General features: G+C 39.1%; 1 long non-coding RNA gene across 1 annotated transcript in view; it reads right to left on the bottom strand.

The window, feature by feature from the left end:
* Positions 1-1,033: 1,033 nt before the first annotated feature.
* The window catches only part of LOC122788103, a 42,921-nt gene continuing 17,567 nt past the window's right edge, over positions 1,034-26,387 (bottom strand). The window contains exon 2 of the long non-coding RNA XR_006362611.1: positions 1,034-1,166. This is a non-coding gene — a long non-coding RNA (uncharacterized LOC122788103). The remainder of the gene's footprint in view (positions 1,167-26,387) is intronic.

Here is a 26,387-nt window from a genome sequence, read left to right as displayed (position 1 = left end):
AGGGATCGGCTCCGAACCCATCAGTCAGAATGTAGGCGAGATAGGATCACATAACATCACATATTTGTCTTGCAGCTGACATGTAATAAAATATTTTAGTCACAAAACAGGAAGAAAAAAAAAAAAAAAAAAGACTCCACAACAGGGATACTTACTCGCCAAAGGCAACTTAAGTGGCAGAGATCATATGGCTGATAGACCAAAGCCGAATCGCAGTTTCAGTGTTTGGGCTGATTGCAAAAGTTCTGAGGCAATTCATGCCTACACATTCTTATGTACCACCTACCTCCTTCACATTGTCATACATCAGAAGTATAGCATGACAGGAAGGCTCCAGGCTTTGGTACACTGGACGGACATACAGCTATCCTTGGCAGGATATTCCCATCAGTTAATAAAACTGCAACAGTGATCCACTGGAGGACAGCTGTGTGCAGTTAAACATATGAAATTATTTTAACTCCTAGGAGCACAGCAAAGCACGAACATTGGTGAAAAGTGACGAAGGTTCCTACAAATTACATCTGTAAGGACTGCCTCACATAACTGTGCAGGACACGTGTTGATACTTATAGGGATAATGCAAGGGGCCCTATTCTCTGAACCTCACTACTACTCTAATATCACTACATGTCACAGACAGCATTTTTGACCAAGGTTTCAGTGCATAAGAATTTTGCTGTAATTGCAGAAGGCATATTTCAAAGCATTCAGTGTTGCCAAACTGCATTTTGGCAAATAGGATGATTATACTACTTATAAATCATCATGCAAATAGCACTTTCTAATGTCTCAAAGTAACAGATTTGACTATTTTGCCTTTCAATAGAGGATTTAGAACCTTCCACCTCAATATACACATCCTACAAAAAAACTATGTAGCACTCTTTCCAAATAAATAAGGCAAAGATGCAATTACCACTTGCTGTGTCAACATGTTTAGACATTTGTTTCCACCAGCTCTCTGAAACTTATAATCTATACAGTTGCATTTCAGGTATATATCCAAATCACAACTGTTGAATACAGTTAAAAAAAAAAAAAAAAAAAAAAAAAAAAAAAACTTGCTTGTTCTCCCAACTGCACCAGAAATCTCCGCATCAGGATGCACCTTTTTAACTGCTGTGGCCAGTTCCTGATAGCGGGGCCCATAACCTCAGGAGCCACTAAAAAACAAAAAAAGACCATTAAAATGCAAAGAAAAAAAAAACATTTGTGGGAAATTAATAATGCAACATGTAATAACAAGCACTTCAAAAAGCAACATAATGACCTTTGTTTGTTTAAAAGCAAACCCCTATTGTGGAATATCCACAAATAATGTAACCAGAGAAAAACTGCTTAATGCTTATAAAAGAGGTCTCACTCAAACTACCTTAGCAGCATACTTAAGCAAATGCCCCTGATCAGTAAGTACGCACTCCAGAGGTTCAAACATAGTGGACCTAGTCCTCAACAATATGGAAAAATTCTGCACCCCACCACGTTGGATCATAAAGCTGTCTCCTTCAGAATAAAAAATCAGTTTGGAAAACCAAGCAAGATCTGCTGTTAGGATGCTAAGTGACGGTCTGAATTTTGACAAAGCCCTGCCTAACTCCGAGTTCACAACAGTCTACGTAGACCTGTTCACAGAAATACTGTGCAACACGTAAATGGTTACATAGAGCCTGCTGTATATACTAGAAGTTAGTCTAAAACAAATCACATTAGTTGACTCCGTATCTAACGAAAGAAAAAAAAAAGTCATGGCCAAAATCAGAAACAGCAACAGCTCTCAATGTAAAGAGCTCACTAATCAATCAAACTAAACAGGAAACTAAGAGGACTAATTAAATCTAACAAGGCCAACTAAGAGGTCAAAGACAACCACAAGGTCTTCTACAGCTATGTCCAAAACCTCAAAGGCAACACACAGCAGTGTGCTGAACAAGTAGTAAGTGGTACCACCTCCACTAAGCACAGTGACATAGTAAATATGCTGGCTGACAAATTCAGCTCAATCACCCCCTACTGCTCCCTGTGCCCCCCGACAAAAATTTCTACTAGCATGACCCTCCCTTTTAGTTAACAGGGAGCAGATTACGGCGGCACTTGCTAAGGCCAAAAACACAGCCTCAGTGGGGCCCGACAAAATCCTGGGCAGTTTCCTAAATAGCCTGAAACATGACCTATCAGAACCACTTGATTCACTTTTTAACTACAGGCTCAAAACAGGCTACATACCAAGAGAATGGAGGATTGCAACAGTCAACCCCTTTCACAAAAGTGGATCAACTGACTTCAGAAACTATAGACCCATTAGTCTAGTCTAATGTGCAAATCCATGGAATGAATTACCAAGACATTGGCAACCTGCAGACATTATACCATCCCAGTTTGTTTTTGCCAAGGGGGAGGTCATGCCTACTCAGTCTGACAGACTTGGAGAAGGTAACTGAGTAAGTGGTGCACAGTGCCTATAGGCACTATTCACACTTTCTAGGTAACTGAGGCAACAGTAATGGATGCAACTGATAAAAATAAAGTGGTGCATACTGACTATCTAGCACTAGTTAAGGCGTTCAATAAATACACAACTCAGGTATTATAGACAAATTCCCTGAACTAGGCATAAATCCAGACAACCAATGGACTGCCAGCTGGCTCACAGATAACCTCCACCAAGAGGCAGCTCACCAGTGGAGTACCACAGCCTTTGTGCTGGGCCCACTCCTGTTTGGCATCTACTTCTTGGAGGTAAAGACCAAGATCAATGGCCTCTTGCTCAAGTTCACAGAGAACTGTAAATAGAGTAATCATAAATTACCCCCATGACATCAACACCCTGCAAGAAGATCTAATGCAGACAAATGAATGCTGCCAAAGCCATAGATTAAAACTCAATGCAAAGAAGTGCATCATAGTGCCTTTTGGGAAAACATCAACCCAGACAAAATACTTCACTGATGAGACCCCATAAGAGTTGGCCCAGTAAGGGATGTAGAACATGTGTAGAGAGTAATCTGGTCTTTGATAAGCATACAGCCAAGGTAGTAAGAAAATCACTCTGTATTGCCCAGCTTATAAATAAGGGTATGGCATCCATGCCCAGCTTATAAATAAGGATATGGCATCCATATCCAAGTAAGTTACAGCAACACTCTATTCAGCCCTTATCAGATCCATCATGGAGTACAATGCTCCCTTTGGCATGTACCTGACTAGGCATATGCAACAGTTGGAACACCTACAGCGGTTCCTCACAAACAGGATCCAGGGCATTAGCACAATGTCCTGTAGAGCTGTGGTGAGACCAGCATTAGTAGTAGCCTAGTAGCCATTCAATCAACTCCTCTTTTTTTCATCATTCTTGACAAGCTAATTCTTTGTTTTCAGTAAGTACTACTTGATTTGTTTTCAACTTCAGAATATCTGCCTAAATAATAATTCATTCTTAATTTTCAGGGTCTACGTATTCCCCTCAAGTGTTTGGCAGTGCTCTGTACAGACTCTGACACCTTGAGTGGCACTTACTTAAAAGAAGGACTGAAATTTCTCCAATACCTAGTTGCAGACAGGACAACTAGTTTGCAGTGACAAACACTGTCCACATAGTTGCAGACCGGATACTCCTGACAGTGACTGATCTGTCTAATCAATAAAATGGTCTGTTGCCATGGAAATGAACTGTCCTGTCTCTGTTACTGGCTTGGTGGACATGGGCATCCTGAGGCAATGTAGAAATTGCCTCAGGTTTACTGACAACTAGTTAATTCTCAAACAAATTGATATGGTATGTGAATGATGTATTTACACAACATCACTGGAGGCAAAGCTCTCAACATAAAAGTACTCCTAATGTCAAGAAGTTTGTCAGTAGTACACATGCTGCACCCATCACGCACAATTCGAAGCAGACACACATTTGCTAAAGCACTTACCCCATGTAACTTTCCTAAACCACAAAGACCTCCTAGACAAAGTGCACATAACAAAAGCCCTCAGCAGCCTAAATTATGCTCTTTCAAAACAACACCCACATCAACACACACAGCTACATCTAATGGAGCCTCTACTTCTAAGCCCATAAGGCAAGTCACCACACAATCCCAACATTCTACTCATTGGAGACTCCATCGTGAGACACACTGATGTCCTCTCACCAGGCTAAGTAAGGAGAAAGTTACGGTCAGTTGCTTATCAGGGGGCTTTGATCCGCCACATTACGCATGCACTCGGGTCATTGGACTACAATTACCAATATGAATCCATCCTAGTCCATGTGGGAGTAAATGACTGGAGACGTACCTCTCTATAGACTATATGAAAACAGATGACATACAGCTCTTGGAATGTGTGCCTCAGGCTGGTATGAGCCTAGCATTGAGCAGTATTTTACCTTCAACAAGGATGATATCACAATACAAACAAAAAAAAAAAAAAAAAAAAAAAAAAAAAAAAAGGATGACCAACTATTGGCCTACTTTCTTGATGGCTACAATAACCTGCATTAGAAGCTGAAGTTAAGTGCAAACTTGCAGTAGTGTATTTTAGTCTTCTGTGAAGTACAAACTTGCAGTTTTTAAAAGTACTGTATTTTATTTTTTCTGTTACCTAATTGTGCGTTTCACTGAATGGTGTGACGTCTCTCTCTCTGCACTTAGTTCCCCATCCACTCTCCCGGTTGTTGTCTTGGTGTTAGTGGCTCTGGAATTGCCCACCCCTCCGTAAGCCTGTATTATTACATTCCTCCTGGGTCCATCTCATTTGCTCACTTAGAATAGGATCTCACTGTACTCTGTTAAGTCTAGTGTTCACTCTACTTAATACAGAGAGAAGATTTAAGAAGGCCAACCCACTTAGTAAAGTGCAAGGAGAGAGGAAGGAAGAACCTAACAAAAAAAAATTATTCATCTGCTTTTACTGTATTTGCGTTTCCTCCTACTTGAATTTTGCTTTTCTTAAAAGTACTCAATTTTATTTATTCTGCTGCATTTATTACTGCTTGGTAGTAGCCTGATAAAATTGTAACCATTACTCTAAGTCTTTTGGTTTAAGCAATTGGGCTTCATACAGGTTGTTTTGCATTAAGAAGGTTTGTGCTCTGCACTGTAGTGGCAGGACAGGTAGCTTACATCCTTCTAAGCTGGGAATTGCTGACTGAAGGCTCAGTGTCTGCTATTCTAAATAAAGTGAATTAGTTTTGGCTTAAGCATTTGGGCTTCATGCCAGTTATTCTACATTAAGAAGGCTTGTGGCCTGCACTTTTGTGGGAGGAGAGCCTGGATTCTGCCCTGAGCTGGGAAATTCTGGTCACAGGCTTATTGTGCCTGCTTGTTTGAACTGTTTCTTTCTGAAATTGGTGCGCCTTGTTGCTGTAGCATAGACCAGATTCAGGCCTGCTGAATCTAGCTTTGTTTGTATAACTTGAGCACTGATCCAGGCCATCTTTTTTGGAGAAGGTTCCCCTTCTTCCTACTTTATTACTAGGGACATTGACTACAACTCTGATCTGAGATATATAAACAATAAGTATCCTTTTCTGTGCATTTAAAGTGTTTTTGATTGTATCCGTTTTATATATATACACACACAATTTCCCACCTTTCTAAGCTAGTATAGTCCAGTTTTCAGGTTAGTGCTGAATTCAGGGCTGTGTTACAAATCTCTGTGTTTGCCCATACCTTACTTGGATAGAAGGAAGTTTCTCTGTTCACCTGTGAGAGAGGGGAGCTTCGAACAGCCTATCTGTCCCTGGAGGAGTGGTTTCAGCCCAGAAATTAGTAGGTGTATTGGCCATTTTAGGCCAATTTCTCTCCCTTTCATTTCCCTGCTATAAAAACCCACATTTGCCGGTTTTGCGCAGCGCTGGTTAGCTAGGGTATAACTATTCCCGGCTCCACAAAGTCTCCTCTTCAATTTTTCCCTTGGAACTAGACAAACTTTCAACTTACGCACTCAAACCATTCATTTCTCAGCCCAGCACTTGCACAAAACTCATAGCAAGCACTTATAAACCCTAGCACTAGACCGTCCTATACTGTACAGAAGGACAAGGCTCTCTAGTCGACCTTACCAGTCATTCAGTAAAACAGTTCACTGTACCTATCCAGGAATGTCCAAAGGGCAGTTTCAGGTGCACTCTCCAGTCCAACTGGTGAATCTGGGCATTTTGAGGCAATGTTACTACTGCCTCATGTACACAGACACCCCTCTCCTCCTACCACCAAACTCTAATAGATGCAATTATATGACCAAACTGGAGGCTAAGCTCTCAACTCGAGACTGGATCAGACAGTCAAGAGAAGGGAAATACTTGCATCACACCACCAGTCTCACACCGACCCATTAAACCAGCACCAGCAAAACACACACACAAATACACAAAAACATACTTGGTCTCTAAATAAAAATCTGCAAAAGCAACAGTGACCTCCAAAGCAGACATCCAAGCAACCTCCATCTCCCAACACAAACCATGAAACACATACTTCACAAAACCAGTGTGCCATGCAATCACAGCCCTTACGGCAAAATACCAAACATACTAGTAATACGTGACTTTATAGTCAGGCACACTGATGTCTCACTCACTAGGCTGAATAAGGAGAAGGTTACCGTTGTCTGTCGGGTGCCAGGATCGGCCACATAACACAAGCACTCAGATCACTCCAGAACAAGTACAAATATGACTCTGTCATGGTGTATGTTGGTGTGAATGACCCGAGCCGTACCTCCCTGGACTACATGAAAAGAGACATGGAAGAGCTCTCTGATCACATAGCCCAGGCCGGTATGACCTTGACCCTGAATAGCATCCTGCCTTCACCAAGAATGATACCACGGTATAAAGAAAAAAATGCCAATTTCAACAATTGGCTAAGTTTCTGGTGTCATTCAAAGGGGATCCACTGTCTGTCTGCCTGGGATGACATGCTTGACAAGCCACTCTGCTTCGCTAGAGATGACTTGCACCGGTCACCCTTAGGCTTTTGAATACTGGCCAAGGCTCTTGCCACCCCCATATAGTGCCTTTTTAGGCAAGGCGACAAACCCGTCGTCGTAAATAGCACAAGTAACAAAAAACTGAGGGCAATGCTACTCAGTGCCAGAAGTCTAAACCTCAAAAATGCACGCACTCGAGGCAGTCCTCAGTATGGAGGGGGAAAAAAAAAAAAGGATATGTGCAGTAACAGACACCTGGTTTAAGGCTCCAGACAGCACCCCAACACTACCACGCTACAACTCATACCATACATTTCGGCCACAGTACCCGGACCGAAATACAAAAGAAGGCGTATCCAGTCAGCAAGGATACCCACACCTCCAGGTTAGTGGCACAGCACGATGGTTCAGAGATCCTCCACGTGCAACTAACAATGGGCAAAACTGCAATTCAAATTGTAGCTTGCTACAGATCACCCACCATGTCCCAGGACCCCATTCCACATTTCTGGAAACACTGGGAAACAAAGGTCCTACCAAACACCCTAATATTGGGTGATTTCAATTAGCCAAACATTAACTGGGAGAACTACTCAAGTACTAACTCCCTTGCTCAACATTTCCTAGAATTTATAAACTCAAAACGCCCTGGATCAACCGGTCAACACTCCCATCAGAGGTGACAACATACTGGACCTGGTCATCACCAACATGAGTGACCGGTGTTCCACACCGGAGGTTAACCCCTCGCTGGTTAGATCTGACCATAAACTTATCACTTTGGATATCCACATTCCGCCCCCGGACAAGGAAACCACCGTGAACAACTTTTCAAAAGTAAACTTCACGTTACTTAAGACAGAGGTGGAAAGTTTCAAAGCCCCCATGCTAAAGGATAACTCTGTCCAAGCTGCAAAATCCTTTACTAATGCAGTCTACGGGCACCTACAAAAATGCATGGATCGTGCTATCCCAAGTAAATCAAACACTCTTCCAAGAAAAGGAAACCAGTCTGGTGGACTCCTGCCAAAAACAAGCCATACAATAAAAGGAGGAAACTAGTACAGAAAAAGAGTAAAATCCCAAGAAGGGAAGACATCCCTGATCAGTATCAGCAAGAAACTACGATCCCTCATAAAAATCATCCAAGGCAAGTTTCAAAAGAAAAATTGCCAAGAACTCCAAAGATAACCACAAGGCATTCTTTAGCTATGTCAAGAATCTAAGTGGCAATGCTCAGATCTGCTTGGAGTTGGTGCAGATGGCACAAAATACACTGACCGACAGACATCGCCAACATCCTGGCAGACAGGTTCAGCACAAACTTCACCCCCCTTTCACCCCCAAAAGGGTCCATAACCATACCAAAAGAATGTAAAGCACCTGAAATCACAGACACTCATGTTAAAACAACCCTCTCCAAAGCCAAAAAACACAGCATCAATGGGACCGGATGGTGTCCCAGGCTACCTCCTACACGAGCTCAAAGATGAACCAACCCCTCACCTAAACACATTATTCAAACTCAGCCAATCCACAGGCTACGTACCCATATAGACTGGTGCACAGCAATGGTTATTCTGCTCCACAAAGGTGGAGCCACAACAGACCCTGGGAACTATCGCCCTATAAGCCTGACTAGCTTGGTCTGCAAGGCTATGGAGCACATCATCATGGAACTCATTAAAAGAGACATTGTGAACCTCCAAACACTGGACCCTACCCAGTTCGGCTTTAAGGGCAGATCATACCTCCTAAACCTGGTGGACTTCTTTGAGATGTTACCAAGGCTATAGACGAGGGAAAAGTGGTAGACACAGCCTACCTAGACCTCGCACAGGCCTTTGACAGGGAGTAAGTTCTTCAAAGAGGGTCATTTTTGAAATCTGGAAGTGATCACTGAAACTGCTAGCAATTGTCAACATCCTTCGAGAAAGTCTTGCGTAGACTAAATGAGTGGTTCCAAAGTCATGCTCTTAAAGTTAATGCAAAAAAATGCATCACCACCACCTTCGGCAAGGGTGATGTTCCTGCAAACACCCGCATCAATAACAATACAGTAAAGCACACAGTCAGTGGTGAGAGATCTGGGCACAAAAGTCAACATCAACCTCAACTTTGATCACCATGCCTCCACAATGGTAAGAAGGGCATTTTATATTGCTCATCTCATAAGTAAGGGCATTGCCTCCAGGAAAAAAAAAAAAAAAAAAAAGATGTTATAACCCCCTTGTACTTTTCCCTCATCAAGCCAATAATAAAAGAGTACAATGCTCCCTTGGGTATTTTCCTTTCCAAACATCTGCAGCAATTGGAGCTACCAAAACCACTCCTTACAAATAAAATTTAGAAGTCTTATGCAGACAGACAGACAGAAATAATTGCCACTTTAATCTGTTTTGTTACAGACTGCTCAGAGGCAACCTGTGCCTTGCATATAGAGCAATGTCTGACTCAGGTTTAATGGAAATGCTGCACATTTGCAAGTGAAATGACTCGCTCAAAGGATCTTAACCTGGTATGCAACATCAGCATAACTTGCTGGAGAGACAGCTAGGTCTCACAGAGGTTGCCCCACCTTTGGATCAAGCCTCCTATTAATGTTAAAGCACCTCGTTGGTCCTATTTAAGCTTAATTTAGACAACTGGATCGTAACTGGAAATTCACCCTCGGGGTTCCACCTGTGTCCCTCTGACAGGGGCAACAGATGCTGATTTTATAGTGTCCACCTGAACCAGACACCCTTGGGAACACAGGTTTAACTGGGCTAGACTTGTACGGGCCCTGGGACTATTAGCCTAGTGTAAAAATGCTTACCAGACTAAGATGACATCGCTGTAACAAAGACATGGCATTGTAGAAAGTGATAATAACTGTTTATTTATATGCTCCTTATGTTCAATATTTGCATAGCATTACTGACATTTTAATTTCTACACAAGATAGAATTTTGTTGTTTTGACTCAATGTTGTGTTGTGACAGTGTGTGGAATCACATGGGCTGTCGCTCCAATTTTTCCATAATTTATGTTTGGCTAATGAGACACGAGTACGACTTGTGGTTTAGAATTCTGGCATTGAGTAGCATTATCCTCAGTTTTTTGTTACTTATGCTATTTACTGAGGTGGGTTTGTCTTTTGACCCTTGCCTAAAACGGCTCTATGCGGGTGGCAAGAGCCTTGGCCAATTTTCGAAAACCTCATAGCAAGCACTTGTACAGAAGGACAAGGCTCTCTACTCGACCTTACCAGCCACCCAGTAAAACAGGTCACTGTACCAGTATAAAGGACACCATACCCAACAGACCAGCCAAAAAATAACCAAATAAATTGCCATATTCTCCAGATGCTGGGCCAGCCTGTTACAAAAATACAGCTAATTCTCTACATCAAAAACAGTAGTGGAGTTGCAATTACCCTTGCCATCAATTCTATAAATCACTTGCAGATCACTAAAGCCAATTCTATATATACTTCACCCTCTGCAGAGACAAGAATAAAAAAAGAGTTATATTAGCTTAACAATGAACTAAACAAACCTATGAAATGACAAGACTCATAGAGGCTTTGACTACTGTAGTAACATATATTTAGAAACTAAGTGCCCAGCCAAACTACCCTCAGACACTCAAAACGTGCAAAACATCCTATTTCCACTGCAGATGTGCACCAGGATTCCCAGGACACCAATGTTTTACATGGTCACAGAACATCTGAAAAGCTGCCTTTTCTTAAGTTTCAGACCTACCGATCAGGAACCTTCAACCAGCTCTTTGGTTTGGTTAGGTACAGTCCAATAGTTACAACACATACGCAAAAACAGAGTACAGATGATGTTCAGGTGGGCATTCTTAAAGTTACAGAGTTATACATTGAACGTGCATGGAAACCCAACCATTTCTAGTCAAGCCTTCACTTACTTTGCAGTGTAAAAACTTTCCACATTACTGTAATAACACAGATTCACTCATTTCATAGCAATGTTGTTAATAACTATCTAGTTACAGCTGCAATGCATCCATTACAGATGCGAGGAAAAAGAGAAGCTGGATTTACCAGATTTAGGAGGATATCTGTAAACCAAATTAGAAGAAATATCCAACTCTTCTACTCCAACATTTTGCCTGCTCGCCCAAGCTTCCATTGCCAAATGACACTCTGAAATTGTCTTAGAAATGGGAGTGTAAATCATGCAGTTAGAAGTAAATTACAATCCAAATGTTGCAGGCATGTCGAGATATCTATACACCAACCAAGTGGTCTGCCTAAGAAGCCCTATAACATAACTAAATACTTAAAAGCTGACCTCTTTTCCAAAGCTACTACACAGCACATTTTCCTTTCAGAAGTACTGCAGATTATTTAAGCATCATGAATTGCCGACTTGCATCTCTCCTCTCTGGCACCCACAGGCAACCACACAAACCAATGGGCTCATCTGCCATCACACACACAGCATTCACTCCCACACAGACAGCAGCACACACATTAACAATGCACTCCATTTACTTGGATCCATTTCTGTTTTACGGCGGGAAAAACATTGGCTGCATGGGTTTCCGGATTATTAGATATGCATGCCCACACGATCACACACGCAAACAGTCTGTTAAGCATTCGCACACACACACACTTGCATGGCTCATTCACTCTCAACTTTGCAATCAGCACTTTCATACTTACTACATACAGGCACGCATTCACTCACACATGTGCAGTCAGAAGCAACCATACACAGCACGGTAAATGTGAAAAAAGCACAGACAACGAGTTAGTACAGAAAGAGCAGGAAAAAAAAAAAAAAAACAGACAGACAAATGAGTGTATTATTCTATATGGGCAGGATGAAGAACGGAGCAAACTTACCGAAAAATAGTTGGTACTGAGTTCACCGTCCAGGAATGTTGCCTGCAGCTGCACACAAGGACTAACTTGCTCCAGTCAAGTTTTTATTCCGGTGGGAAACAGAGGTCGTAAAAAGAGTTCCTCAACAAGTTATGCAGCAGTTTATAGTACCTGATAATGAGCTGGCCAGCATAAAAGTCTAAGTCACAGTCTGGGAGGATTTGCACTAGAGGGAACTACTGATTGGACTGTGTCAAAGGTACGTCACGAAGGGGAAGACAAATTGGAAATGAAAGTATGTGATACTGACGAACGGGGGATGGGCTTTCCTGCCCTGTGCTACGGAAAGGTAGATATGTAGAAGTAATAATGTGTTGTGCATTGTCGTAGCTGTAAATGGCTGGAATTAGTTCACAGGGATAGAGCATGACTCGCGGTTGAGCTAAAATGTGTGTAAGCCCGGAGTTTTCCTTTAAAGGAACTAAACCTTCATTAGCAGATAAGACATGATGGCGTGACCGATTAATATCCCAACATATCCCTCACCTCTGAAACAAACTTCCAGTACATACCAAGCAGAGTAGCATCCCTGCCACGTTCAAAGGTACGCAATAACCAAATGGGCAGCCTCAAATTCTCTCCAGTCTACAGACTATCTTGTCTTGCCATCCGCTAGGCTAGAGGAAATTTTAAATACATTTTTTGACTAGGCTTGAAATGGTCTGCAGACCGAATGCCTAATACTTACCATGAACCTATGATCCTTGCTAAATAACCAAATAACTGATGCCTAAAAACAAGTTTCTTTTGTTAAACACAAAATCAATTTTAGATTCACAATTTAACAAAGTGCTGCTATCTGATTAAGAGTTATGGCAGTGAAGGACAATCTGCATTTTTTCAAAACAGTACTTTTCTATAACCAGTACTTTCAGTAGATTATGAATAAATGTAATGTAGTCTAGACGTGTACTTTATACTTAGAATAATTCAGCTATTTTAAATGTCACTTCATGTACCTGCAAATACAAATTTTCTTACCATAACACAACAGTAACACCATCCAATCTCTGAATCCCAAGGCATAGGACTGTAAGACACAAATTTAAGTTCTATTCATCTGCCACCATATGGCACAGGGAGTCTACTTCTAAATTTCGAAACTTCAAAATGTCGAACTTCTTATGGCAGAGACCATAAGATTGAGGTTTTGAAACAAACCATTTAAACAGAGATTGCCGTGTAGCACGGAATGGTATATTTACAGTTTTCCTTGCTGTAGTGCAATCTCAGTGTTGGTATATTTAGTTAGCAGGACTTTTTGTTTATTTTTTTTTTATTATTATTTAAATTTCAAAGTTTCAAAACTTTGATCTTATGGTCTCAACCATAAGAAATTAGATGTTTTGAAACTTTGAAATTTAAAAGTAGTAGACCCAGCGGAGGACATGAGGAGGGGCATTGTGCGAGGAAGTTATGAACCGATTGTCTATGGTATGCATTTTGTCAGAGAAGCCCACAGTCACTGCCAAAGGTCTCAATTGGATTCTTGTTCTTGCATAAAGAAAAGCTCACATCACTTGTCACCTATTTATTTGTTTACAGGGAAAGTCAGACTTGGGATGAGCCAATTTTCAGAGGAGACTCAAGGAGAACAGTTCCAGATGCATGTCTTTGCAATATAGGAGGAAACCTTTGCATCTGGAGGAAACCCACATGAACGCAGGGAAGACAGGCAGACTCTGCACAGAAGGCACCCCAGCAGAGAATCGAACAGAGGAACCTCTTGCTGTGAGGTGACAACGCAAACCACTGCACCATACTAACCCAATAAGAACTTGCTATTCCACATGAAGAATAAATACCTCGGCTAATTACAAATTATAAGCTTATGAGCCACAAGGAAGGCAAGAACTACCAAGAAGCAGATACTGGGAAAGCTACATCTCACAGAGGTATTAGCAGATTTAGAAAAGGGGTTTGGGCATGAACATCTCAAACTGCAACAACACATTTTAAAAGTGGTGCATTAATGTACAGGAGAGCTGGTTAAAAAAAAAGCCTACCTGTGGCAAGAAATTAGCATGCCATAAGTAAAAACATTTTTCAAGCCTCTATTTCTGCTCCCCTTGCTAGCCAAAGCTTCCAAGTTGAAGGTGAGAAAACGGTGGCATGCAAAAAGTGAATAGTGGGTGAAATCTCCGTTTCATCTTCATAATCAGTACAAGTTAAATACCACTAAACATGTAAAACTGTAGCACAGGAATCAGTCTCCTAAATGGTAACATTTCAAACTGACCAAACTTTGGGTCTTGTGTACCTCAAAAAAGATCAATGACAGTGCGGAGTACAGTCACTTTTGGAATGCAAAATCTGTACATACCAAAAAAAATTATGAGCATACAGAACCAATCTAATTTACAGATGCAACCTTAGGAAGCAGAGCTCAGAGAAAAACTGTCATGAAAAGGGGACAGCATACCTAGAAAGAGCCACTGCAATGCTTTTGCAACATCACTTGGAATAAAATGTTAAGAGTACTTGCAGAGTTACAGATTAAGTAATCCAAGACCATCTGAAAAAACTACTGGCATACAGGTAGGGTGTGAGTGTTTTTTTTTTTCCTGCCAACAAGACTTTATGAATTCTCCTAAATTGATTTCTGACACAAAAGTACTTACAACAATTAATTACATATTTATTACCAGCTTTGAGGGAAGTATTTTGCATCAGTTGTCCTCAACACACCTAGGTGGTTCATTATTTTCCTGCAAAACCCACCCTACTGAGCATCCTTGATTGGTTAGTTCCGTACATCGCCTTCAGGCCACCCAGATGAGAATCATTGCTGAGTTCTGTAAGTCACCTAGAGGATCACTTACCATAAATTTACAAGAACCCTTACTCTAAACAGATTTACTTTAAATATTAACCAAGCGAATCATGTTTGGCATCTACTTTTCTGAAGTAAAAGTCAATACCAATGGGCTACGGCTGACTAGGTTTGCAGATTACTGCAAATTAAGAGCAGTCAATGAATCCCCAAATGACATTGTGATCCTGCAGGGAAGGTTTGTCTCAAATAAATATTTGGTACCAAAATCACTGACTGAAACTACATGCTAAAAATGCATTATTGTATCATTTGGGAAGTCATCTGTCCCACAGAACTTCCACATTGACAATGTGCCCCTAAGAATTGAACCGGTTGTTCGGGATTTGAGAACTTATGTGGACAGTGACATGACTTTTGTACAACCTGTCAAGCGTTGTAAGAAAGCCCTTCTATACTGTACAGCTTATAAACAAAGGGAATGTGTCCCCTTTACTAACCCTCTTGGTATGTATCTGTCCAGACACATACAAACAACTGGAACGCCCACAGAGATACTTTACTTAAAAAAAAAAAAAGGCCTAAACAACATATCCAACAAGGACCGACTTAAAGCTCTGTTACTATACTTGGTATCCTACAGACTGCCAAAAGGTAACTTCTCTCTGGCATACAAGGTATCCTCTGATCCATTACTGATGGCATCATAAATATCGGTTTGGGAATTTAAACCTCTTCTGTAACATCAACAAAACAGTTTGGAGGGACAGGTATATCTCAGAGAGGATACATCTGTTCTAAAGTTTATCCCTGCCCATTTTCAAATGCAACTTTGCTCTATGGATGGGACACAGAAAATGTATCTTCTGTACTAAAAATGGACAGAGGGAGCTCCTAAGAGATAAGACCATGGAATGGGTAATGCCAATCTATAACCAAATGGGATAGGTTATTTCGAGCACAAAAATGGGAAACTGGGAGAAGGGGAGGAGATGGGGGAGAGAGGAAGGGTCTGGTTAACAGAATATGACAAAGGAAAACGCAGTGTGCTTTTTCCCATGCTTGCATAGGGAAAGGACTGGGTAAAAACCCTGGGTGTTATTCAGTAACAAGTTTATTACAAAGCATGTAAACGAAAAAGAATATTAAATATTGCAAGGCTTTTTTCTAATAAACAAGGCACCCTTAGCTGTTTTCTGATTTGCATGTCACTAGAAGACAATTTGATAAAGAGAAATGGCTTAGAGAAAAAGTGTTTACTGAAAGCAGTCAACGGTTTTCTCAACTGAAAGAGTTATAAAGATATACAATAATCAAATAGCACTTACTAATAGCACAGGCTGTAGCATGCATCTTAGCATGACTAACCTTCTTTTTTTGGTTAACTTTAGCCTGCCTGTGTAGCTATCAACTTAGAACTTATTTTCTTATTAGGAAGCAAAAACTTCAATATTTGAAGATAAGTTCGTAGGTTTTAGGAAGTTTTTTTTTTGGTGGGAGGGGGGCAGTTGTTTGCTCTATTTGAGGGCTTTCAAAAAAAAAAGTTATGTAAGATGCGACATGAGCGCAAATGGATATGGCAAGAAACAACTAAAGACCAACCTGCCGAACAGTATATACATGCAACATAAAATTTGGAACTAGACATTTAGCAAAAGAGCAGTTCTATATAAAATGTGGTAATAACTATACAAGAAAATGATGCTCTCTGTAATGTCTTTCAATCTGAATGGTCTTAAGTAGTGAACTAAATTTAAAAAAGTAGAGCACAAATAGCTATGCTACAGGGAGACACACCTGGAAATAACTAAATATGTGAATTTGATAAAGAAAGGATTTTAGGATGGTTATTCAGTAGAATATCTAGGGCAAAGGAAGAGAGGAATACTCATTATTTGTAAGAGGAGTTTCAAATTGTGATAGAAGAGGAAAAAAGAAAAGATAATAATGGAAGATAGTGGGACTACTGGCTGGGGAGGAGGATTACACTGGCATGCATTCACATCCCCCTAAAACTGTTATAATGGAGCTTAAGAAAATTCTGGGAGAAATAATCATCTTTCAGCAAGGAATAATTACTTATAGGTGGAGACTGGAATTTGGTTTGCAACAGTGAAGATGATGTGTCTGAGGGGCCTAGAAGAAAAAATATAAGGAGGGTAGATTTTTGAAGAAATTTATGAAAAGGTTAGGCATGGAAGATGTGAATTCAGTACTAGGTGTTCAGAGTGAATTTACATATTACTCAAGAGAGATACAGAAACTGGGCTAGGCTAGATAGATTTTTATTCTCACAGGAACATGTGCATTTAACTGAAGGTCTTGAAACTTACCCAATAACTATTTCAGATCATGCACCAATAATAACCAAAATAAAAATGAGACACAGGCACTTTCCCACCGGTCAGTTGAAAGAGAGGAATTTAGGGAATGGGCTGTGGAATTAATTCAGGAACTACTACTAAGGAGTGGGATTATCTTCTGAAAACATAACCAAGGAGGGGGATAAAATTAAAGTGCAATTTAAAACCAGGTTGGAAATAAAAGAAAGGGAGGAACAGTAACAAGAATTATTTAGAGGAATTGACAAGTGTTAAAGTATTGCAAACTAGGGGGAATCTCTCAGAACAAGAAAAGGAGCAACTGCAGAATGCTAAACAGAAAATAAAGGATTATCTCGAGAACATGCACGAGTTTAGAAAGATTGCTGTATTTTAAAAGGATGGGCAGTACCAGCATTCTGGAAGAAGGTGGTGGTAACAGTAATACCTACAGTGGGTAAAGATCCATCAGATCCAGCTTCATACAGGCCCATTTCAATACTAAACCATAATTATAAAGTGTTTATGTCTACAACGGCTAAAAGAATGGCAAAAGCGATACCAAAATGATATGGATCACTGTGGTTTTGTGGACGGGAGACAAACATTTAACAATATTAAACAAAACATTGATGGTCCAGAGTGAAGCAGAATGTAAGAAAGTACCACTTTTATTGGTGGGTCCTGATCCAGAGAAAGCATCTGAGTCCACCTGGACGCCATGAGCAGGGCAATGGAAGCATTTGCTTTCCCTGAAACAGTTAGAAAGGTTGAATAGAAGAATGCGCAAGGGATCAGAAGTGTGAAATAAAGTGAGTGGGGCCCTCTCCGACATTTTCGGATTGAGTGGAGGAACCTGGCAGGGTTGTCTGCTTTCCCCTTTGTTGTTTGCGTTATATTTAGAACCACTGGCAATGAAAATATGGGACTCAAAAAAATTCAAGGATACAATTGGAGTGGCAGTCAGGAAAAGCTGACTACTTGCAGATGATATTTTATACATGACAAAACCAGAAAGGGACATTACAGAGTTATGGAACATTTTAAGACCGTTTCAAATCTTCTCGGAGATATAATTGGTGTGGCAGTCAGGAAAAGCTGACTACTTGCAGATGATATTTTATACATGACAAAACCAGAAAGGGACATTACAGTGTTATGGAACATTTTAAGACCGTTTCAAATCTTCTCGGAATACCAAATTAATGAAGCTAAAACAAAGGCAATAGCAGTAAATTATGTACCCACACAAATTGGTCCAACAATATCCATTATTTATGGTAACATGACAATATATTTAGGAATATGGATTAGAAATGACTCTGTGGTGGCAGCCAAGGATATGTGGAAAGAGACTAAAAACAGAAGATAATACAAACACTGAGAAATTGGAAGTTTTGTTATATGGATATCGATACTGTGATACAAGCCATTCGTCCCTTTAGTCTTATACCCACGTCAGGAATATTTTTTTATCAATCAGAGAAGCTGTGGATAGCAATTAAAAATAAATAAATAAATTAATTAATTAATTAAAAAATAAAACGTTGAAGGATTTTATCTGGGGAAGGGAAAACAGCAAGGGTCAAGTGGGATAAGCTAATTCTACAAATAGAATAAGGTGGACTAGGATTACCCAATTTGAGGGGGCATTTTAGAGCAATATAGTTAAGGCTCTTATACATAGCACAAGCAGAACTATGATTCAAAGTGGAAAGGAATAATGCTGACACATGGAGGAAGCTCAAGAAATAAGAAGAGACTGGGATTTTGAATGCAGACTCTTAGGGAAAAGAACCAAAATCATACACAGCATTACATTCATAAAATAGCAGGGAGTATTCTAAGAACAAAACCAGCATGAGCACAGAGAAAAGCGACTTTGCCGAAAGGGATGACTGTAGTCAGGTATATAGATAAGAGCCAAGAGAGGGCTGGAATTTACTGGAGAAAACTGGCAAAAGAACCAAGATATTGGGAGCAAATAACTAGAAAGGGAAAGGTAATAGAATGGAAGGAGGCCAGGAATTTATTTGGAATACAGATTAGAGATTGATATCAGTCCTTGATAGGGAAAACAGAGTATAGGCAAAGAGAAAGAAATAGGGGGTGCCTAAATGAAAGACCAGCAAAGGCAATCTAGAACAGAAGCGGATGTTAAAAGAAGGAATAATTAGCAAAGCTTATAAAATATTGCATAACAATTATAAGAATCAGAGGAGCTTAGAAATGCTTGGGAAGAGACTGGATAAGCAATTAACAAAGAGAATGGGGCTATATGTATATCTAAGAAAATCCAAGGAAAAACGTGGTCCAAAACTGAAAGGAATTTATTGAAACACGGTAACACAACAAATGAACTGAATTGACCTAGGTTTCGTCCTTACTAAGGACTTCTTCAGAATACATACTAAATCCATACTAGCCTATTTATAATAACACAAGCCACACCCCTTAATAATACAATTAATCAATCTTAAAAATCACTTCCTATACATAAAAATAAGAATGTAAGTTAATTCACAAAATATATGTTAAATACTTAATCTAAAACCAGTACATTTATCGTTATTTTTATTTATTTCATAATAATAATATAAAATATTCAATATCACATTACACAAAACTACCCTGTAATATGTTTTAACCTTAAACAGGTTTAATAGAACAATAATTATTTAAACCAGGCTATTTGTGTGCATCTAACCTAATCTGCCATCTAAGTTCATAGATCAAGATGGACATCCAAGGTTTTCCCTTGTAAAATCATATTTGGATTTGTTGTACCACGCAAAACTTAAATTTGTGAGTAGAATTACTGGCTACATGTCTAGCTAATGCATTAGTAGATTTTAAATGCTTAATATCCAAAAGATGCTCTCTTCTAACCCTTTCCCTAAAATTTCTACATGTTTTCCCTATATAAAATGCCAAACATTGTTGACATTTAGCAACATATACCGCATTATTGGAAAAACATTCATAATGGCCTGAAATATAAATGTTATATTTGTTGATAGTAAAACAATTACTAGTGGTCATGATGTATGCACAAATAGAACATCTGCCACATTTAAAATTCCAATAATTCTGTTAGTCTCCAAGGCCTTCGGGTAAGAGCATCTTTCAAAAATATCCTTAAATGCACAGTCTTTTCTAAAAAGAAATTTAGGGCTAGAACCCCACTCAATATCAGTATTATTATTCAGGTGCAGGATATCCCAGTTCTTTTTAATCATATTAACCAACCATTCTGAATCACCGTTGAAGGTTGAAATAAACAAAAAAGGGGATTTCTCCCACCCTATCCTTGCTCTTAGAATGAATTGTTTGCTCCACTACATTGTGATTGCCAAGAATAGGTGTATATATACCCGAATCCCTTTTATGCTTGATTTCAAAAGAATAACTCCATACATAAATCCCTCGGGTATCCCTTGTTCATAAAAAGTCCTATCATATAATTCAACTCATCCACAAATCCTTGGTTATCACTAACCATCCGAGCAGCTCTGACCATTTGACCTTTTATTATTCCTCTTTTTTGATGGTTAGGATGCCAACTACTATATTGTAAATATGAATTGGAAAAGGTGGCCTTCATATATATATATATATATATATATATATATATATATATATATATATATATATATATTTATTTATATATACACATATACATATATACGAGATTTAATGTTCATGGAAGCTCTATCCAACGTCAATTTTACATCTAAGTAAGTGATAGTATCAAAGTTGTATTCATAGGTAAATGTAAAAAAATCCACGGTGTTATTGATATAGCTAATAAAATTTACCAACTTGTCAATTTCACCCTCCCATACAATAAAAATATCATCCAGATTTTTTACCTATGAATACAACTTTGATACTATCACTTACTTAGATGTAAAATTGACGTTGGATAGAGCTTCCATGAACATTAAATCTAGTATATATAGGAAGGCCACCTTTTCCAATTCATATTTACAATATAGTAGTTGGCATCCTAACCATCAAAAAAGAGGAATAAAAGGTCAAATGGTCAGAGCTGCTCGGATGGTTAGTGATAACCAAGGATTTGTGGACGAGTTGAATTATATGATAGGACTTTTTATGAACAAGGGATACCCGAGGGATATGTATGGGGTTATTCTTTGAAATCAAGCATAAAAGGGATTCGGGTATATATACACCTATTCTTGGCAATCACAATGTAGTGGAGCAAACAATTCATTCTAAGAGCAAGGATAGGGTGGGAGAATCCCTTTTTTGTTTATTTCAACCTTCAACTGCGATTCAGAATGGTTGGTTAATATGATTAAAAAGAACTGGGATATCCTGCACCTGAATAATAATACTGATATTGAGTGGGGTTCTAGCCCTAAACTTCTTTTTAGAAAAGACTGTGCATTTAAGGATATTTTTGAAAGATGCTCTTACCCGAAGGCCTTGGAGACTAACAGAATTATTGGAATTTTAAATGTGGCAGATGTTCTATTTGTGCATACATCATGACCACTAGTAATTGTTTTACTATCAACAAATATAACATTTATATTTCAGGCCATTATGAATGTTTTTCCAATAATGCGGTATATGTTGCTAAATGTCAACAATGTTTGGCATTTTATATAGGGAAAACATGTAGAAATTTTAGGGAAAGGGTTAGAGAGCATCTTTTGGATATTAAGCATTTAAAATCTACTAATGCATTAGCTAGACATGTAGCCAGTAATTCTACTCACAAATTTAAGTTTTGCGTGGTACAACAAATCAAATATGATTTTACAAGGGAAAACCTTGGATGTCCATCTTGATCTATGTGAACTTAGATGGCAGATTAGGTTAGATGCACACAAATAGCCTGGTTTAAATAATTATTGTTCTATTAAACCTGTTTAAGGTTAAAACATATTACAGGGTAGTTTTGTGTAATGGGATATTGAATATTTTATATTATTATTATCGTTATTATTTTTATCTATTTATTTCATAAATGTACTGGTTTTAGATTAAGTATTTAACATATATTTTGTGAATTATAACTTTCTTATTTTTATGTATAGGAAGTGATTTTTAAGATTGATTAATTAATTGTATTAAGGGGTGTGGCTTGTGTTATTATAAATAGGCTAGTATGGATTTAGTATGTATTCTGACAAAGTCCTTAGTAAAGACGAAACCTAGGTCAATTCAGTTCATTTGTTGTGTTATCGTGTTTCAATAAATTCCTTTCAGTTTTGGACCACGTTTTTCCTTGGATTTTCTTAGTGTTTCTTCTTATTAGTTGGTCTATATGTATATCTCCCAAACATGCAACAAAGTCTAGAAGACTTAGGTACTTCTAAACCCCAAGTAGACTCCAAAGAATTTTTCCTCAGGTGGATAGCAAATGTTGGAGACTTTCGGGATTCGCTGCAGACCACTCTGAGATGCTAGGTGAGTGGATTGGACTAACCGTGGAGAGGATCTTTGAGTTATGCTACAGAATCGAATTACCTAGACATAGTAAAGCCTTGCAGTCTAAATTATGGTGGCTGTCAAAAAAGCAATTATTAGAAAAAGGAAATCAAAGTCTAGACCAACTTTACTAGAAGTAGTGAATCTAGTAACAGAGATATAACAACTGGAATTGGGATCTTTAGAAAAGGGAAGGAGCCAGCTACATAGGAAAAAAATGGGAAAAGTGAAAACAATATATGCAGAGCAGGAATGAGGTTTAAGAGGCAGGATTTGAATGAGCCATATAATGCTCAACTGACAATGATTGGATGGTTTATAAGTGATGTATATATAATGTTTGCAACTACACTTGTTTCAATGGTGTCTGTAATGTAAACCGTTTGCAACTAAAGTGGTATCATTTACATTTTATATAAATGAAAAACATACAAAGACTGCCTTTGTCATGTGTGAAAATTTAATAAAGATGTTTGGGGGAAAAAAATGGGAAACTGGCTAGGCTTAAAATGGCCCACTAGGGCAGCTAGCCTAGTGTTTAGCTATGAATCTCAGTAAAGCAAAGGCTCATCTGCAGTGGCGAACTAAGTAGAAAAGCTGTGTAGGTTATGCATTATAATAACTTAAATTTTTGTGAAAACTCCACTGCCAATCATGAGCGGACGGGTGATCCACTGTGGCGACCCCAACTGGGAAGAGGAGGAAGAAGATCATAGGTTTTCAAGCTCTGGTGGTGAGCCTCCAAACTAATAAAATGTCCCAAAGCTTACACTAGTTAGTAAAACTGGAATTTGGGCTTCCCCATGGGAATGGAAAAAAGCAAATGATTCACTGTAGAAAACGCTTACACACAAACACACAAAGCTACACTTCAGTACTATCCTTCTGCATTTGGCCCGATTCCACACACAACATTATATTGAATAGTTTAATACTTTAAAAACAGCATTTTCAGGCTTGCTTGAGACTGCCTAGAAGCAAGCCTGAGAGACAGACACCCCAGGAGGTTGAACATACTATATATGAGAAACAATACAGTAAACCAATCGTCATGTAATGGAGCCTTTGGGTATTTACACAGAGTAGAAGAAATGATGCCAAGATACCAAGGGAATAAACTCCCCCTACTCTCCAGAAATGGCATCTTGTCAGGTGAACAGATAAGGCAGGTGATGTGAACTATACAGTTCAGACAATGTTTTTACTGAAGGATCTAGTTGCATAGACTAGAGTTTAATTGCACCTTGAAGATTCTTTGCTTACTGGAGGCTGCATTGGATGAATGAAGGATGAAGAAAGGCACCGATGTGCATGAAACGTTACAGATGGATGCCTGGGAACTTGTCAGTTGACAACTAGAGAGTATCATTTGTTCCTACAGTGAAAGCCCCATTGTTCCAAACCCTTGTAGGATGAAACTGCACTGTACATGTCTCAGGAGACTGAGGGGACAATATCAGTAGTGCTATAAGCAAGCAAACCTTACACTAGGAAACACAGACTGTCAGCTCTGCATTCTTCTGCAGATGCATGACAGCTAAGAATTTGCAGGCTCATTACTAGTGACAGCAAGATGCCCTCACCAACAGGTACTTTGAACTAAAAAGTATTACTTTTGACAAGGCTTTGGGCATTTTTTAAGAACAACACCTTTTAAAGACTTATTTACAAAATTTCTGCAACTTCCCAACTTGTCCTTTCATTTGTAGGGTTACAGTGTTGGTAAGGAACAAAGAGGTGCACATATATATGGTGGTTTACAAGAACAGTATATCCTTTTGGATTCACCAGACGCAATATACAACTTGCAATTATGTGTGTGTGTGTGTGTGTGTGTGTGTGTGTGTGTGCGCGCATATATTTTAAGTGCCACTGTGGATGCAGGGTGGTGTTGAGCAGCATTTATGGACTACTGTGAAGCTTTGACAGGAGTGGTTTTAGGTTATCCAGGTCAACCTAACTGATGTCACAAATGTGGTAGTCTTTCCCATATTAGTTCCAATTATGAATCAGTGAGGTGTGGGGTCTGTTTTCTGTACCAGTGTTCTGACAGAAAATGTCCCAATGAGTATGCAAATTGCTAATGGGTTAAACATTCAGTGGTTACAGTACAAAGGGGAGGAGATAACTGCTGACTTTCTGTCTCCTTCAGATGTGGAAAACGAGTCACACTGGATTTTGGAGAGAGTCTGGAACATTCTGAATTGTAAGATATGGAAGCTGTGGAAAGGACTGTTCAGGAAACTAGAGTTGCAGAGACGGACAGGGGTATCATTAAGCAAAGAAACTCTGGTGCAGAAGATTTAGCACCATCTACCAAGAATACGTAGAACGTACTTTGCACTGAGGCTTCCGATTGACAGAGTCCGTAATAAGCTGCATTTGCAAGAAGAGCCATTAAGTACAAGTTAGACAAATCAGTGTCAGCCATTACAAGGAGGGCCATGCTGAATGTAAACAACTTCCTTGCCATCTTGTATATCCAAGGTTTTTCTTGGATTGTTGACAAATGGATTATGACATCATTTTTGCAAGATTTCAAAATCATTCTGGGTTCGTCAGGGCTGTTATAGCTCACTTTTGGTTTCAGACAGACAATGAACGTGCATGGGTCGGTACTATATTTTTATTTATTTATTTTTTTTTAAACCAGTGCAGTGAAGAAAGAAAACTGTAACAAACCAAGGACATTTCAGTGTAGTGGAGTAATACTAGCCAGCTGTATGGACAGCTTTATTGCTAGAAGTCTTTAATGATTGTCACAAATTATGTAAAACTGAATCTTTTTGTAAAGAACCTCTATGCAAGCTCCACTTGTACATGGGTAATTAAACAAACACTTACTGAAGAAAGCACTGTACTCAATGGATTACACAACAATGACAACGTTGGGCCTAGATGCCTCACCCTTACTTATAAGCTGTGCAGTAAAGAATGATTTCCTAGCTACACCAGACACATGATGGCCAAAACATTTCCCCAAATCCCCAAATACTGGGTCTACTCTTAGGGGTGTACTATCAACTCTGTAATTTGCACAGGTGAATGCCTTTAGCCTTGAGGTGCTACAGTACTGACTGGCCCTTTTGTGGAGGTAGACTCCCCTATTCTAATGTCTTTGGTCCCATCTGTAAGCCAGCTTGCTATCCAGTGGGTGAGATAGAGGTTTTATACGAAATTTACTGAAGCTATATACAATGCCCGGGTGGGGTATTGCGTCAAATGCCTTGGCCAGGTTGAGATGGGCACCACTTTGTCCTTGTCCATAATTAGATTGCTTTTTGATGTCATTCTGATAGGATTCAACATTTGTCAACCTGGGAGGATATGAGCGACAGACCATACTGCTTTGCCAGAGATGGCCTGCATCTACCCCCTCCATTATTATTTTAGTTATTTATTTCACATTTGTTAACCGGGATAGTCCACTAGACACAGGTCCATTTTCAGTGGAGGCCCGGGGAGAAAAGCTCCACACATATGAATAATATGTAATAAAAAAATACAAAGTTTACAAAGCATATTTAGATACAAAATACAGTGAGTCAATTTGTTAACCGGGTTGGTCCAGCTGAGTTACAAAAAACATTTTCAGTGGAGACCCAAGGAGAAAAGCTCCAATAAACGTCTACAGCAATAAGTAAAAGAAACATTATACACAAGATTTGAGTACAAACTGAAATGCATGTATACAGAACAAAATTATAGTTGTCAGTAAGAAAGTGAGTACTAAAATTAACATACAAAGGTTTAGTCACAGTGCTGAAAAGCTAGCATGTTCTAATACAAGAATTAGAAGTAATGCCTAGACACTTCCTAAGTATAGGTTGTAGAATGTGAATAGACAGAGGTATATTGGAGGTTAAGTAGGGCGACTACAGTGACATATCTTGGATTTAACAGGTGATCTTTTAATGTCTTTTTAAAGTTGTTGACATGAGTTATACATATATGATATGTAATGGGAGAGTATTTATAAAGGTTTTTGCCTATTTTT

This window comes from Protopterus annectens, chromosome 13.part0 (assembly GCF_019279795.1).
Source record: "Protopterus annectens isolate FY-2018-M chromosome 13.part0, PAN1.0, whole genome shotgun sequence".
Lineage (NCBI taxonomy): Eukaryota > Metazoa > Chordata > Ceratodontiformes > Protopteridae > Protopterus > Protopterus annectens.
Note: the sequence above shows the minus strand (reverse complement) of the source record. Positions and strands in the feature narration are given on the sequence as shown.